Consider the following 13,796-nt stretch of genomic DNA (forward strand, 5'->3'; position numbering starts at 1 on the left):
CAAAGAATTCCGCTCTCGTCTCGAGTCGCGATGGGTATCTCTTGGAGCCCACTGTATGTACTAAAGGGAGTCAAGCCTCCTGTGGAGTTTGGAGAGAGGACTCGGGATTGGACTCCAGGCCATGCAGGAAAAGGAGGCCCTCATCTCGAGATGACGGTGGCGTCTCGTGGGTTTTCTCGAGCTGCGGCGCCAGTGTGGGGTGTCTCATGAAGTACCACGGGGATCTCAGGGAGCCTCTTGTGTGGCGCCAGGAAAATCCAGTATTCCTTTCGAGTTGCGAGTTAGAACTGGGGATTGCTCTCCAGTCACTGCAGGGCAAAATAGACATCATCTACGCTTGTGTCCAGGACCTAGTGTTCCACTACTGCGCCGACAGGGATCTCAGGGTTGCATTCTCGACTCACCCGGAGAGTCAGGCCTCGTCTTGAGGGGAAAAAAAGGACTCCACTCTCCTGTCGATTCGCGACGGGTATCTCTTGGAGCCCACTGCGTGGCGTAAAGGGAGTGAAGCCTCCTATGGAGTTTGGAGAGATGACTCGGGATTGTTTTCCTGGCCATGCAGGAAAAAAGGCCCTCATCTCGCGATGACGGGGGCATCTCGTGGGTTTTCTCCAGCTGCGGCGCCAGTATCAGATTTCTCACGAGGTACAACAGGGAGCTCAGAGAGCCTCTCGTGTGGTGCTAGGGACGTCAGGTCTCCGTGCGTGTGGTGAAGGGGAGTGCGTGATTGCTCTCGAGTCATAGTAGGCGAATCGGGCCTCAAGACGCATTGAAGAAAGACTCTTGAGGTCTTTCTCGGGTTGCGGCAGGGAACCCTGGGTTCCCTTGATTTGTGTCGGTGACCTCAGGCAACTTCTAAGGGTGCCTCTGAGAAGTCAGGGACACTGTGGATTTGGGAGGGGCCCTTCGTTACTCAACTGGGTTTGGTGCAATCGAAGAGGGCCTCATCTCGAATGGAGGCAGGAACGTCAGGGGTCCTCTCCATTTCTGACTAGGGTCGCAGGGTACCTGCAGAGTATGGACAAGAGAGTCACGCCTCGTCTTCTGTGGAGGAATGGATTTCCCCTTGCCTTTCGAGTTGTTCACGGAGTGACAGGCCACTTGTTGAGCTGAGTGTGGAACCTGCGGGGTTTTCCGGACGATGCACGGGGGTGTCAGTGCCCCTTCGTGTTGTGCCTTTATCCACAGGGTTGCCTTCAAAGAGGTTTCCGGGCATCGGGTTCTTTTCAAGAGCGTACCGGAAAATTGGGGTCTTTCAGCATGTGGTACCACCCACGAGGCTACGTCTCGAATTTCCTCGGGAGACCGGCCTCATCCTGAGGTGCGCCGGGAAGGTCGGGAACCCCTTGCAGACAAAGCAGGGGAATCGACCCACCGCTCGCGATCAGAAGGGGAGAAGGGGCTCAGATGAAGTGGTGCCGGGAACCTCGGTGGTCCCCTCGAGTGAGACCGGTATGTCACGGCACTTTTGAGGTCGCATCAAGGCTGCCAAGTACAGTTTCGCACTTCAAGACGGAACGTGGGAATTCTCTGGAGATGCTCTAGCGGGCAAGGGCCTCATATTGGGATGACGAGGGAAACACGTGGTTTTTCTCGAGTTGAGGCGGGATTCTCGAGTTACAACGGGGAATTCAGGCTTCCTCTTGTGTTGGCCCAGGAAGTCCAATCTTCCATTCAACTTGTCAGAGAGAGCTGGGGGTTGCTCTCGAGTCACTTCAGGGCAAAGAGTCCACATCTAGGCTTGGGTCCAGGACGTAATGTTCCTCTCCAGGGGCGACAGGGATATCGGGGTCGCATTCCAGTCTCACCCGGTGGGTCACGCCTCGTCTCGAGTGGAAGCAAAGGACTCCACTATCCTCTCGAGTCGCGACACGTAACTCTTGGAGCCCAATGAGTGGCCTAAAGGGAGTCAAGAGTCCTGTGTAGCTTCGACAGAAGGTTCACGCTTGATCTGCATACCATGAAGTTAAAGATGGCCCTCCTCTCGAGATGATGGGGGCGTCTCATGGGTTTTCACGAGCTGCGGCGCCAGTGTGGGGTTTCTCACGAGATATGATGGGGAGTTCAGGGAGCCTCTTGTGCAGCGCCAGAGAAGCCTGACTCCATGCGTGTGGCCAGGCAGATCGCGTCATTGCTCTCGAGTCATGGGAGGGACTAGGGCCTCAAGAGGCATTTAAGAAGGACTCTCAAGGTCTTTCTTGGGTTGGGGCGGGAAACACTCGTTTCCCTCGACCTCTACAGGGGACCTTAGGGAACTTCCCAGGTGCCTCTGAGAGGTGAGGGATACTGAGGAGTTAGAGGGGCCTCTCGGGACTCCACTAGGTTTGACGAAATGAAAGAGGGCCTCATCTCGATTGGAGGCAGGAACCTCAGGCTTCCTCTCCATTTCTGACTCCGACCGCAGGGTCCCTGCAGAGTTGGGACAGGAGAGTCAGGCCTCGTCTTGTCTGAGTAACGGAACTCTGCTTGCCTCTCGAGTCGTTCAGGGGGTCTCAGGGCCCTTGACAAGCTGTGTGTGGAACCTGCGGGTGTTTCCAGAAGATGCATGGGGGTGTCAGTGCCCCTTCGTTTTGTGCCTTCCCCCACAGGGTTGCCTTCAAAGAGGTGTCCGGGCATCGGGTTCATTTCAAGAGCGGACCGGGAAATCGGGGTCATTCGGCATGTGGCACCACCCACGTGGCTCATCTCGAATTTCCTCATGAGACCAGCATCATCCTGATGTGCGCCGGGAAGGCCGGGAACCCCTTCCACACAAAGTAGGGGAATCGATTCTCCTGTCGCGATCAGGAGGGGAGATGGGGCTCAGATGAAGTGGTGCCGGGACCCTCGGTGTTCCACTCGAGGGAACCCGGCGTTTCAGGGAACTTTAGGTGTCGCATCAAGGGAGCCAAGTACCGTTTCCCACTTCAGGACGGAACATGGGACTTCCCTGGAGACGCTGTAGCGGGCAAGGGCCTCATCCTGTGAAGACGTTGGAACCACGTCGTTTTTCTTGAGTTGCATCGGGATTCTCGAAAACGACAGGAATTTCAGGTCTCTCTTGGGTTGGCCCTGGGAAGCCCAATCTTCAATTCGAGTTGCGATGGAAAGCTGGGGGTTCTGCTCGAGTCACTACAGGGCCAAAGAGACCTCATCGAGGCGTGTGTCCAGGACCTAATATTCCTCTCAAGGGAAGACAGGGATCCAGGGTTTCCATTCCAGACTCCCCCGGGGAGTCAGGACTGGCCTGGAGGGGAAGCAAAGGACTCCGCTTTCCTCTCAAGTCGCGACACGGATCTCTTGGAGCCCACTGAGTGGACTCAAGGGTATCGAGCCTCCTCTTCAGTTTGGAGAGAGGACTCGGGATTGCTCTCCAGGCCAGGCAGTAAAAGAAGGCCCTCATCTCGCGATGACGGGGGCGTCTCATGGGTTTCCTCAGGCTGCTGCGCCCATGGGGGTTTTCTCACGAGGCACGACGAGGACCTCAGGGAGCCTCTCGTGTGGCGCCAGGGAAGTCAGGTCTCCATGCGCATGGCGAGGGGGAGCTGGTCATGACTCTCGAGTCATGGGAAGCGGCTAGCTTCTCAAGAGGCGTTGAAGAAGGACTCTCGAGGTCTTTCTTGGGTTGCGGCGGGAAACCCTCGTTTCCCTCGACTTCTGCAGCGGACCTTAGGGAACTTCCCACGGTGCCTCTGAGAGGTGAGGGATGCTGTGTAGTTGGCAGGGCCTCTCGGGACTCTGCTGGGTTCGGCGCAATGGAAGAGGGCCTCATCTCGAGGGGAGGCAGGAACCTCAGGCTTCCTCTCGGTTTCGGACTCTGACTGCACGGTCCCTGCAGTGTTGGGACAGGAGAGTCATGCCTCGTCTTGTCTGAGGAATGGAATTCTGGTTACCTCTCGAGTTGTTCCGGGAGTCTCAGGCCCCTTGTCGAGCTGTGTGTAGACCCTGAGGGTTTTTCCGGATGATGCACGGGGGTGTCAGTGCCCCTTCGTGTTGTGCCTTCACCCACAGGGTTGCCTTCGAAGAGGTGTCCGGGCATCGGGTTCTTATCAAGAGCGGACCGGAAAATCGGGGTCGTTCGGCACGTGGCACCTCACACGTGGCTAGTCTCGAATTTCCTCCTGAGACCGGCCTCATCCTGAGGTGCGCCAGGAAGGCCGGGAACCCCTTCCAGACCACGCAGGGGAATCGCCTCTCCTGTCGCGATCAGGAGGGGAGAAGGGGCTCAGATGAAGTGGTGCCAGGACCCTCGGTGTTCCCCTCGAGGGAACCCAGCGTGTCGGGGAACTTTTGCGGTCGCATCAAGGGTGTCAAGTACCGTTTCGCACTTAAGGACGGAATATGGGACTTCCCTGGAGACACCAGGAACTTCGGTGTTCCCTTGGAGTGAGACCGGTATGTTGGGGAACTTTGGGGTCGCATCAAGGGTGCCAAGTAGCATTTCGAACTTTAAGATGGAACGTGGGACTTCTCTTGAGACTCTAGCTGGCAAGGGCCTCATATTGGGATGAAGGGGGAACCACATGGTTTTTAAGACTTGAGGCTGAATTCTCGAATTACGATGGGAAATTCAGACTTCCTCTTGTGTTGACCGTGGGAAGACCAATCTTCCATTCAAATTGTGAGGGAGAGATGGAGGTTGCTCTCGAGTCACTGTAGGGCAAAATAGACCTCATCTAGGCTTGTGTCTAGGACAAAATGTTCCACTCCAGGGGCGACAGGGATCTCGGGGTTGCATTCCAAACTCACCCGGGGAGTCAGGCCTCGTCTCCAGGGAAGCAAAGGACTCCGCTCTCCTCTCGAGTCGCACCGGGTATTTATTGGACCCAACTGAGTGGCCTAAAGGGAGTCAATCCTCCTGTGAAGTTTGGAGAGAGGACCAGGAATTGGTCTCCAGGTCAGGCAGGAAAAGAAGGCCCCCATCTCTCCTTGACGGGGGCATCTTGTGGTTTTTCTCAAACTGCGGCGCCAGTGTGGGTTTTCTCACGAGGTACGATGGGGTACTCAGGGAGCCTCTTGTGTGGTACTAGGGAAGTCAGTTTTCCTGCTTGTGGCGAGGGGAGCGCGTCCTTGCTCTGGAGTCATGGTAGGGGACTCGGGCATCAAGAGACGTTGAAAAAGGACTCTCCAAGTCTTTCTCGGGTTACTTCAGGAAACTCTGGGTTCCCTCGACTTGTGCCAGTGACCTCAGGTAGCTTCTCAGGGAGCCTCTGAGAATTCAGGGATACTGTGGTTTTGGGAGGGGCCTCTCGGGACACCACTGAGTTTGGTTCAATGGAAGAGGGCCTGTTCTCTAGTTGAGGCAGGAACCTCAGGGTTCCTCTCCATTTCTGACTCCAATTGCAGGGTCCCTGAAGAGTTGGGCCAGGAGAGTAAGGCCTCGTCTTGTGTGAAGGAATGCAACTTCACTTGCCTCTCGAGTTGTTCACGAGGTGACAGTCCACATTTGGAGCTGTGAGTGGAATCTGCGGGTTTTTCCAGACGATGCATGGGGATGTCAGTGTCCCTTCGTGTTGTGCCTTCATCCACAGGGTTGCCTTTGAAGAGATGTCCGGGCGTCAGGTTCTTATCTAGAGTGGACCGGGAATTCGGGATCTTTCAGCATATGGCACCAACCATGAGGCTACTTTTCGAATTTCCTCATGAGACCGGCCTCATCCGGAGGTTCGCGGGGAACGTCGGGAACCCCTTGCAGACAAAACATGGGAATCGACCCTTCTGTCGCGATCAGGAGGGGTGAAGGGGCTCACAGGAAGTGGTGCCGTGAACTTTGGTGTTTCCCTCGAGTGAGACCGGTATGTCAGGGAACTTTGGGGGTCGCATCAAGGGTGCCAAGTACCGTTTTGTACTTCAGGATGGAACGTGGGACTTCTCTTGATACGCTGTAGCGGCCAAGGGCCTCATCTTGCGATGACGGGGGAGCCACGTGGTTTTTCTCGAGTTGCGGCGGGATTCTCGAGTTACGACGGGGATTTCAGGCTTCCTCTTGTGTTGGGCCAGGGAAGTCCAATCATCCATTCGAGTTGCGAGGGAGAGCTGGGGGTTGCGCTCGAGTCACTGCAGGGCAAAGGAGACCTCATCTAGGCTTGTGTCCAGGACCTAATGTTCCTCTCCAAGGGCCACAGGGATCTCAGGTTTGCATTCCAGACTCACCCAGGGAGTCAGGCCTCATGTCGAAGGGAAGCAAAGGACTCCGCTCTCCTTTCGAGTCGCGACGGGCACCTCTTGGAGCCCACTTTGTGGCCTAAAGGGAGTCAAGCCTCCTGTGAAGTTTGGAGAGAGGACTTGGGACTGCTCTCCAGGCCATGCAGGAAAAGATGGCCCTCATCTCGCGATGACGGAGGGATCTTGTGGGTTTTCTCGAGCTGCGGCGCCAGAGTGGGGTTTCACACGAGGTAGGACGGGGAGCTCAGGGAGCCTCTCGTGTGGTGCCAGGGAAGTCAGGTCTCCATGTGCGTGGCGAGGGGGGGCGCATTATTGCTCTCGAGCTATGGTAGGGGAATCTGACCTCAAGACGCATTGAAGAAGGACTCTCGAGGTCTTTCTTCGGTTGTGGCAGGAAACTCTTATTTCCCTCGACTTTTGCCGGTGGCCTCAAGGACCTTCTCAGAATGCCTATGAGAAGTCAGGGATACTGCAGAGATTGGAGGGGCCTCTCGGGACTCCGCTGGTGTTGTCGCAATGGAAGAGGGCCTTATCTCGAGGGGAGGCAGTAACCTCAGGCTTCCTCTCTGTTTCTGACTCCGACCCTCCGACCTCAGGGTCCCTGCAGAGTTGGGAGCGGAGAGTTAGGCCTCGTCTTGTCTGAGGAAGGGAACTCCGCTTGCCTCTCGAGTTGCTCAGGGGGTCTCAGGCCCCTCGTCGAGCTGTGTGCGGAACCCACGGGTGTTTCTGGACGATGCACGGGAGTGTCAGTGCCCCTTCGTGTTGTGCCATCACCCACAGGGTTGCCTTCGAAGAGGTGTCCGTGCAACGGGTTCTTCTCAAGAGTGGACCGGGAAATCGAGGTCGATCGGCATGTGGCACCACCCCCGTGGCTCATCTCGAATTTCCTTGTGCGGACGGCCTCATCCTGAGATGCGCCGGGAAGGCCGGGAATCCCTTCCAGACCACGCAGGGGAATCGCCTCTCCTGTCGCGATCAGGAGGGGAGAAGGGGCTCAGAGGAAGCGGTGCCGGGACCCTCGGTGTTCCCCTCGGGGGAACCCGGCATGTCGGGGGACTTTTGGGGGTCGCAGGAAGGCTGTCAGGGACCGTTTCGCCCTTCAGGGCGGAACAGGGGACTTCCCTTGAGACGTCGTGGCGGGCAAGGGCCTCATCTTGCCAAGAGGTGGAACCACGTGGTTTTTCTCGAGTTGCGGCGGGATTCTCGAGTGACGACGGGGATCTCAGCCTTCCCCTTGGGTTGGCCCTGGGAAGCCCAATCTTCCCCTCGGGTTGCGAGGGAAAGCTGGGGGTTGTGCTCGAGTCACTGCAGGGCCGAAGAGACCTCACCTAGGCGTGTGTCCAGGACCTAATATTCCTCTCCAGGGAAGGCAGGGATCTCGGGGTTGCATTCCAGGCTCCCCTGGGGAGTCAGGCCTCGTCTCGAGGGCAAGCCAAGGACTCCGCTCTCCTCTCGAGTCGCGACGCGGATCTCTTGGAGCCCCCTGAGCGGCCTCAAGGGAGTCCAGCCTCCTCTTCCGTTTGGAGAGAGGACCCGGGATTGCTCTCCAGGCCATGCAGGAAAAGAAGGCCCTCAGCTCGCGAGGACGGGGGCGTCTCCGGGGTTTCCTCGAGCTGCGGCGCCCGTGGGGGTTTTCTCCCGAGGCACGACGAGGATCTCAGGGAGACTCTCGTGCGGCGCCAGGGAAGTCAGGTCTCCATGCGCGTGGCGAGGGGGAGCGCGTCCTGGCTCTCGAGTCACGGGAGGGGACTAGGGCCTCGAGACGCGTTGAAGAAGGACTCTCGAGGTCTTTCTCGGTGGGCGGCGGGAAACCCTCGTGTCCCTCGCCTTCTGCCGGGGACCTTAGGGAACTTCCCAGGGTGCCTCTGAGAGGCGAGGGATCCTGTGGAGGTGGCGGGGACCCTCGGGACTCCGCTGGGTCTGGCGCAACGGAAGAGGGCCTCACCTCGAGGGGAGGCAGCAACCTCAGGCTTCCTCTCCGTTTTGGACTCCGACCGCAGGGTCCCTGCAGAGTTGGGACAGGAGAGTCAGGCCTCGTCTTGTCTGAGGAAGGGAACCCCGCTGGCCTCTCGAGTTGCTCAGGGGGTCTCAGGCCCCTCGTCAAGCTATGTGTGGAACCCGCGGGTCTTTGCAGACGATGCACGGGGGTGGCAGTGCCCCTTCGTGTTGTGCCTTCACCCACAGGGTTGCCTTCGAAGAGGGGTCGGGCCTCGAGTCCTTCTCAAGGGCGGACCGGGGAACCGGGGGCGTTCGGCATATGGCCCCACCCACGTGGCTCGTCTCGAATTTCCTCGTGAGACCGGCCTCATCCTGAGGTGCGCCGGGAAGGCCGGGAACCCCTTCCAGACCACGCAGGGGAATCGCCTCTCCTGTCGCGATCAGGAGGGGAGAAGGGGCTCAGAGGAAGCGGTGCCGGGACCCTCGGTGTTCCCCTCGGGGGAACCTGGCGTGTCGGGGGACTTTTGGGGGTCGCAGGAAGGCTGTCAGGGACCGTTTCGCCCTTCAGGGCGGAACAGGGGACTTCCCTTGAGACGCCGTGGCGGGCAAGGGCCTCATCTTGCCAAGAGGTGGGAACCACGTGGTTTTTCTCGAGTTGCGGCGGGATTCTCGAGTTACGACGGGGATCTCAGCCTTCCCCTTGGGTTGGCCCTGGGAAGCCCAATCTTCCCCTCGGGTTGCGAGGGAAAGCTGGGGGTTGCGCTCGAGTCACTGCAGGGCCGAAGAGACCTCACCTAGGCGTGTGTCCGGGACCTAATATTCCTCTCCAGGGAAGGCAGGGATCTCGGGGTTGCATTCCAGGCTCCCCCGGGGAGTCAGGCCTCGTCTCGAGGGCAAGCCAAGGACTCCGCTCTCCTCTCGAGTCGCGACGCGGGTCTCTTGGAGCCCCCTGAGCGGCCTCAAGGGAGTCCAGCCTCCTCTTCCGTTTGGAGAGAGGACCCGGGATTGCTCTCCAGGCCATGCAGGAAAAGAAGGCCCTCAGCTCGCGAGGACGGGGGAGTCTCAGGGGTTTCCTCGAGCTGCGGCGCCCATGGGTGCCGGGGTCCAACCCCGGCTGATCCAGGGTCTTCGAAGGAGAGACGGCTAGGCGACCTATTCAAATGTTAATTAGATATAATAAAGAGGAATATAATGATGATAGCTCAGTAGGAAAATTCAGTGGAGAAAAGAAGCTGAGTGGCTTGGTTTACGCGGAAAATCAATATAACCCGTGACACCAGGTTAGCTCTGACCACGGAGGCCGCAGGCGCCCTCTCGAATAGCGGAAGGTGCCCCACCTTAGACACCTTCTCGAGTGGGTCTTAGAAGCCCTGGCAAATAAATGGTCGCAGAGGACATCCACGCTCCAGATGGACACTCAGCTAGAAGTTAAAGGGAAGAATGACATGGGGAGACCAAGCGTTGGTGAGCAAGGCCCATAGCTTTATTTTCAACAGGGGCTTTTATACCCTAATTTACACATAGAGGACAATAGGGGATGCAAAATCAGCAGTCTTTGATGCTTATCAAAAACCAGGGTTTCTTTCCTGCAGATTTATCGTATACAAATGGTTTAGGTGATTTACATCATCTTCTGGCCAGAGGCCTATTAACATTTTATGACTCTTGACAAGGACTTATCAACAAAGACTTATTTTCTCTAAGAGTAATTATTTTAAGGTTTGGCGCCATCCTCCGAAGATAAGATTACGTTCCTATAGGGTGGATGTGTAATGGGTTTACAAAGGAAAGAATTTACTACCTTAAGGGTCTAAAGTTACTAACACCAAGGCCACTACTTATTTTTTCTACATACCAACTATATTAATTAATGCACATTCAAGGATACAATTCAAGGGATGTGAAAACTTGGCAACAAACATTGGCTCATCAATGAAATCTTTTACTAGTTTTATTCTGACAGTTTCTAATTCTCTGAGAGGCTCTAAGCTATTTGAATATCTTAAGCTTCCCGTGCCTCTGGAGGCTGGGAGACTGTAAACAATTGTATGCATAGCTGTAGGTGTCTGGGTAAACTTGTCAGGCGAGTTAGAGAGCCATCTGAGGGGGTTGGATTTAAACACTCCTAATTGCCCAGGAACTTTATTAATTGGAGCTGTAAGTTAACTCTTTGACAGAGAGAGTGAGATGGTGGTGGGGGACAGCCCCCAGTAAAGTCAGAGGTGAGAGCACAAAGCAATAAAGTAGGCAGACTCTGGTTTTTGGGGGGTAGATGCTCGAGAATATCCGGGGGCACTCCCGAGGCTCGATCCCGCCTTTGCGTATGCCGAGCCCCCTTCCTCATGACCTTTGTCACGAGTGGAATGTCTCTCGCCGGCTCCCGGCATCTCCCCCTTTTTTATTTCTTAAAACAGCCAGATGTAGCTCAGTCGCGAGCCTCTGAATGCTCTGCCGAAGAATCCTGACAATACAAGGAAGAATGAATATGAGAAGCAGAATTAAAACAGCCACAGTAACATAGCTAAGGAAGGTAGACAGCATATTTTTTCCTGAAATGTAGTTAGAGAAAGTATGGAAGAAATCATTTGCTGTTCCAGCGGCAGTAAAATCTAATCGGGAGTGTTCCATAGTTGCTATTTGATTGTGAAGTTTCCCTAAGTCTAGACCAATGTCAGAGCTGTTCCAGATACCTGAAATATGGTTTTTAATCTTTTCCCATTCAAAATCTGTCTCATTTACTTTCAGAGGTGTTACACATATCCACCAATAGTCAGCATGACAGGACAATGCTATTTTCACCTTTAAAGCCTGCAATTCAGTCCCAATATGTATTACTGCTTCCTCTAGGGCGTCTACCCTCATTTCTAATTTCCTGTCTATAGCTTCCTGTGTTGCCAATGCTAAAGAAACATTTTTGGACATAGAATCAACATATTGAGCAGTATGTACTTGTTGAGTCAATGATATTGCTGTCACAGTAACAGAAGTGATTGCACTTATCAAAGCTGCTATTCCCAAGATAAGTAAGCCCACAAACCGTCGGGTTCGCATTAAATCCTGCAGTTGTTGTGATACAGCCAAACCGTAATTATCATACCAATAAGAACGCACAGACACAGGTATCATGAGATAGGGTGGGCGTTTCAACCCAACAAAAGAACAAACATTATATTGGGGGGTCAAACAAGATGAAAGCACACATTGTTCACAACACCACTACCACAAAGGAGCAAACATTATATTGAGGGTTTAAACAAGATGAGCCAGGAAGCAGCTGCAGGCGTCGGCCCTGGGGAGCAGTGTCCCCAGCATCAGGAGGCAGAACGCGAGCGCAAGCTGTGGGCCTCGGCGCTTACGGCGGGCGGAGGGGCGGGGCTCGCGGCCTTGGGCTAGCCGCCGCGGCTTGGGCTCTCAGCGTTCCCCTCTCGCCGGCGGGAGTGCGCTGGTCTGGACTGCATTCCGCGGGCGCGCTTTCCTCTCTGGCCCTCACTCACCGCACAGACTTCTTTGCTCTAGGTCGCAGGGTGCAGCGAGAAGGGTACTGGGCGCTGCTGGCGGCGCGGAGGCGAGAGCTGGCTGGGGGAGGGGGAGCGAGCGAGTGCGCGCCGCGAACCTGGTCTTTGGGGAACGTGACATGACGAATTTGTCTGAGATCCAAATTGAAGAATCTGCATTCTGTAGAAATATACAAGCATACCCTCTCCCACAAGTTAGCAACACATCTGGCCTTTTTCACTCTCCAGTATGGAGGTCTTTTTACTTGACCAGGGGCCGAGTCGTAGCCTGTAATTCAGGCATCTAGTGTCTCATCATTGTAGTCTGCCCCTGTGTGTTTACGTTTAAGTGATTAATTACAATTTGGACATAACTATTTGTCTAGCTGTTTACCTAGAGATATGAAATTTATACCTTGAACCAGCTGCATTTTGATGGTGAATTTTGTGAGAATTTTTGGCCTTATCAATCTTTTTATTTAAGTTTAAAACAATTACTTTAGTCAATGCATCTGCCAAAGCATTTCCTTCATGTAAAGGGCCGGGCAAGCTGGAATGGGCTCTATGTCCCACAAAATATTTTTTATCTCTGTGTTTAATCTTTCTGTAAATCAGATAACAAGGAGAAGATAGTAGTTTTATTTTTTGGAATATTAGCAGTTTCAATATGAGGAAACAACCCTACAATATATCAGGAGTCAGTCAAAAGATTAAAGGTGTGGTCTCCTAAATGTTGAAAGGCCTAAATAACTGCTTGTAACTCAGTCTTGACATTTTATTCCCTTGAATTAAAAGATCTTTTAAAGGCCTTGGAGCTGTAATTTCCTGCACCCAAAAGGCTAGATCACTAGATTCAAATGTTTTGTGGCTCTTATCTTGAGAAGTCAAGTTTTTTCTTTTCTGATAATAAGGTAAAAGCAAAAGCTATGTTACTCTTTAACCTTTATTAATTTATACAGTTTTGGTAGACAGTGAGATCAAGACTTTAATTTCTCAATATAATCAGAATCTACTACACCATGCACCACCGAAATTTCTTTTTTTCTTTCTTTTTTTTTTTTTTTTTATTTGAAAAGAAAGCGAGCTACGCCCCAGGACAAATCTTCCAAAGTCCTCGGGTAGGGGGCCAGCCACTCCCGTTGGAATTGAAGTAAGCGGCACGTCAGGGGTTAATATTGTTGCTCAATCCTCTTGCCTTTTCTCCTAGCCTGGGTGAGACCCCCCCTGAGGGGGTTTTCTCCAAGGAGCACGCTCTGCATATTGTGTACTAAAAGCTCCTTTGTTTAAAAAACTTTTTATCTTCCTCAGGCTTAGGCAACTCTTTGAGAGGCTTTGGGGGCAAAGTGGGGAACTCCTGGGTCCTGGGAGGCACAAACGGAGGCGGTGGCAATCGCCTTAAATCAGAAAGTGGTGGATAAGTTTTTTAAAGGTTTGCGCAGAGGGGGAGGGAGCTCGCCAGGGCGCTCAGCCGCAGCGTCCTGTAAGCCCTCTCCTTCCTTGGGAGGTAAAGCACTTTCTCCCTCTTTTTTTTTTTTTTTTCCAATAGCAGAAATTATGATCTGTGCAGAAAGTGGAGACTCACCACCATCCACCGCTATAGCCTCTCTCATAGGCTATTTAACAGCCTCATGACGGAGGTCCAGGACATGTCTAATCATAATACACAGAGCCAATAAACATTTGTCTATTCTTAGATGCAGAGAAACCCATTTTTTTTTTTGAGAATATTTTTATTTATTTTGTACCCTCTTTACCCTATCTAAACTGCAGAGGGGACTAAAAAAGAAGCCTCAAGGTGAGGATCAAATTTATCCTCGGGACTAGAGAAAACCCCTTTCCGGGAAACTCCTAGCGGAGGCCCTTTACCCCCACATGGAGGAGGAGGCATGGGGGGATGGGAGCGTCCCGTATTTCTCTTCTCCTGTTCTGGAGATCTTTTAACTGTTTGGTGACTAAATCTTACAGACTGTCTGATAAGGGATGTTTCCCTCAAGCTCCTAGGAACGGGTGGTCTGACAGGGGAAGTTTCTCTTAGGCCTTTTGGGGCATCATTGTTTAAGAGATGCCGATCTCCATCAGAGTGATATTTAGCTATTATCTCGCCTAAATTCTCTTTTTCTTTTGGGGAAGGCTGATCTTGTTTCTCATCCCTAACTTTAAGTTGTTCCTGAGTAGTCATGGCTGCTAACATTTTTCTTAGTTGCCGATAGTCAGGTGGGT

The sequence above is a fragment of the Bubalus kerabau genome, unplaced genomic scaffold (genome assembly GCF_029407905.1).
Source record: "Bubalus kerabau isolate K-KA32 ecotype Philippines breed swamp buffalo unplaced genomic scaffold, PCC_UOA_SB_1v2 scaffold_27, whole genome shotgun sequence".
NCBI lineage: Eukaryota > Metazoa > Chordata > Mammalia > Artiodactyla > Bovidae > Bubalus > Bubalus kerabau.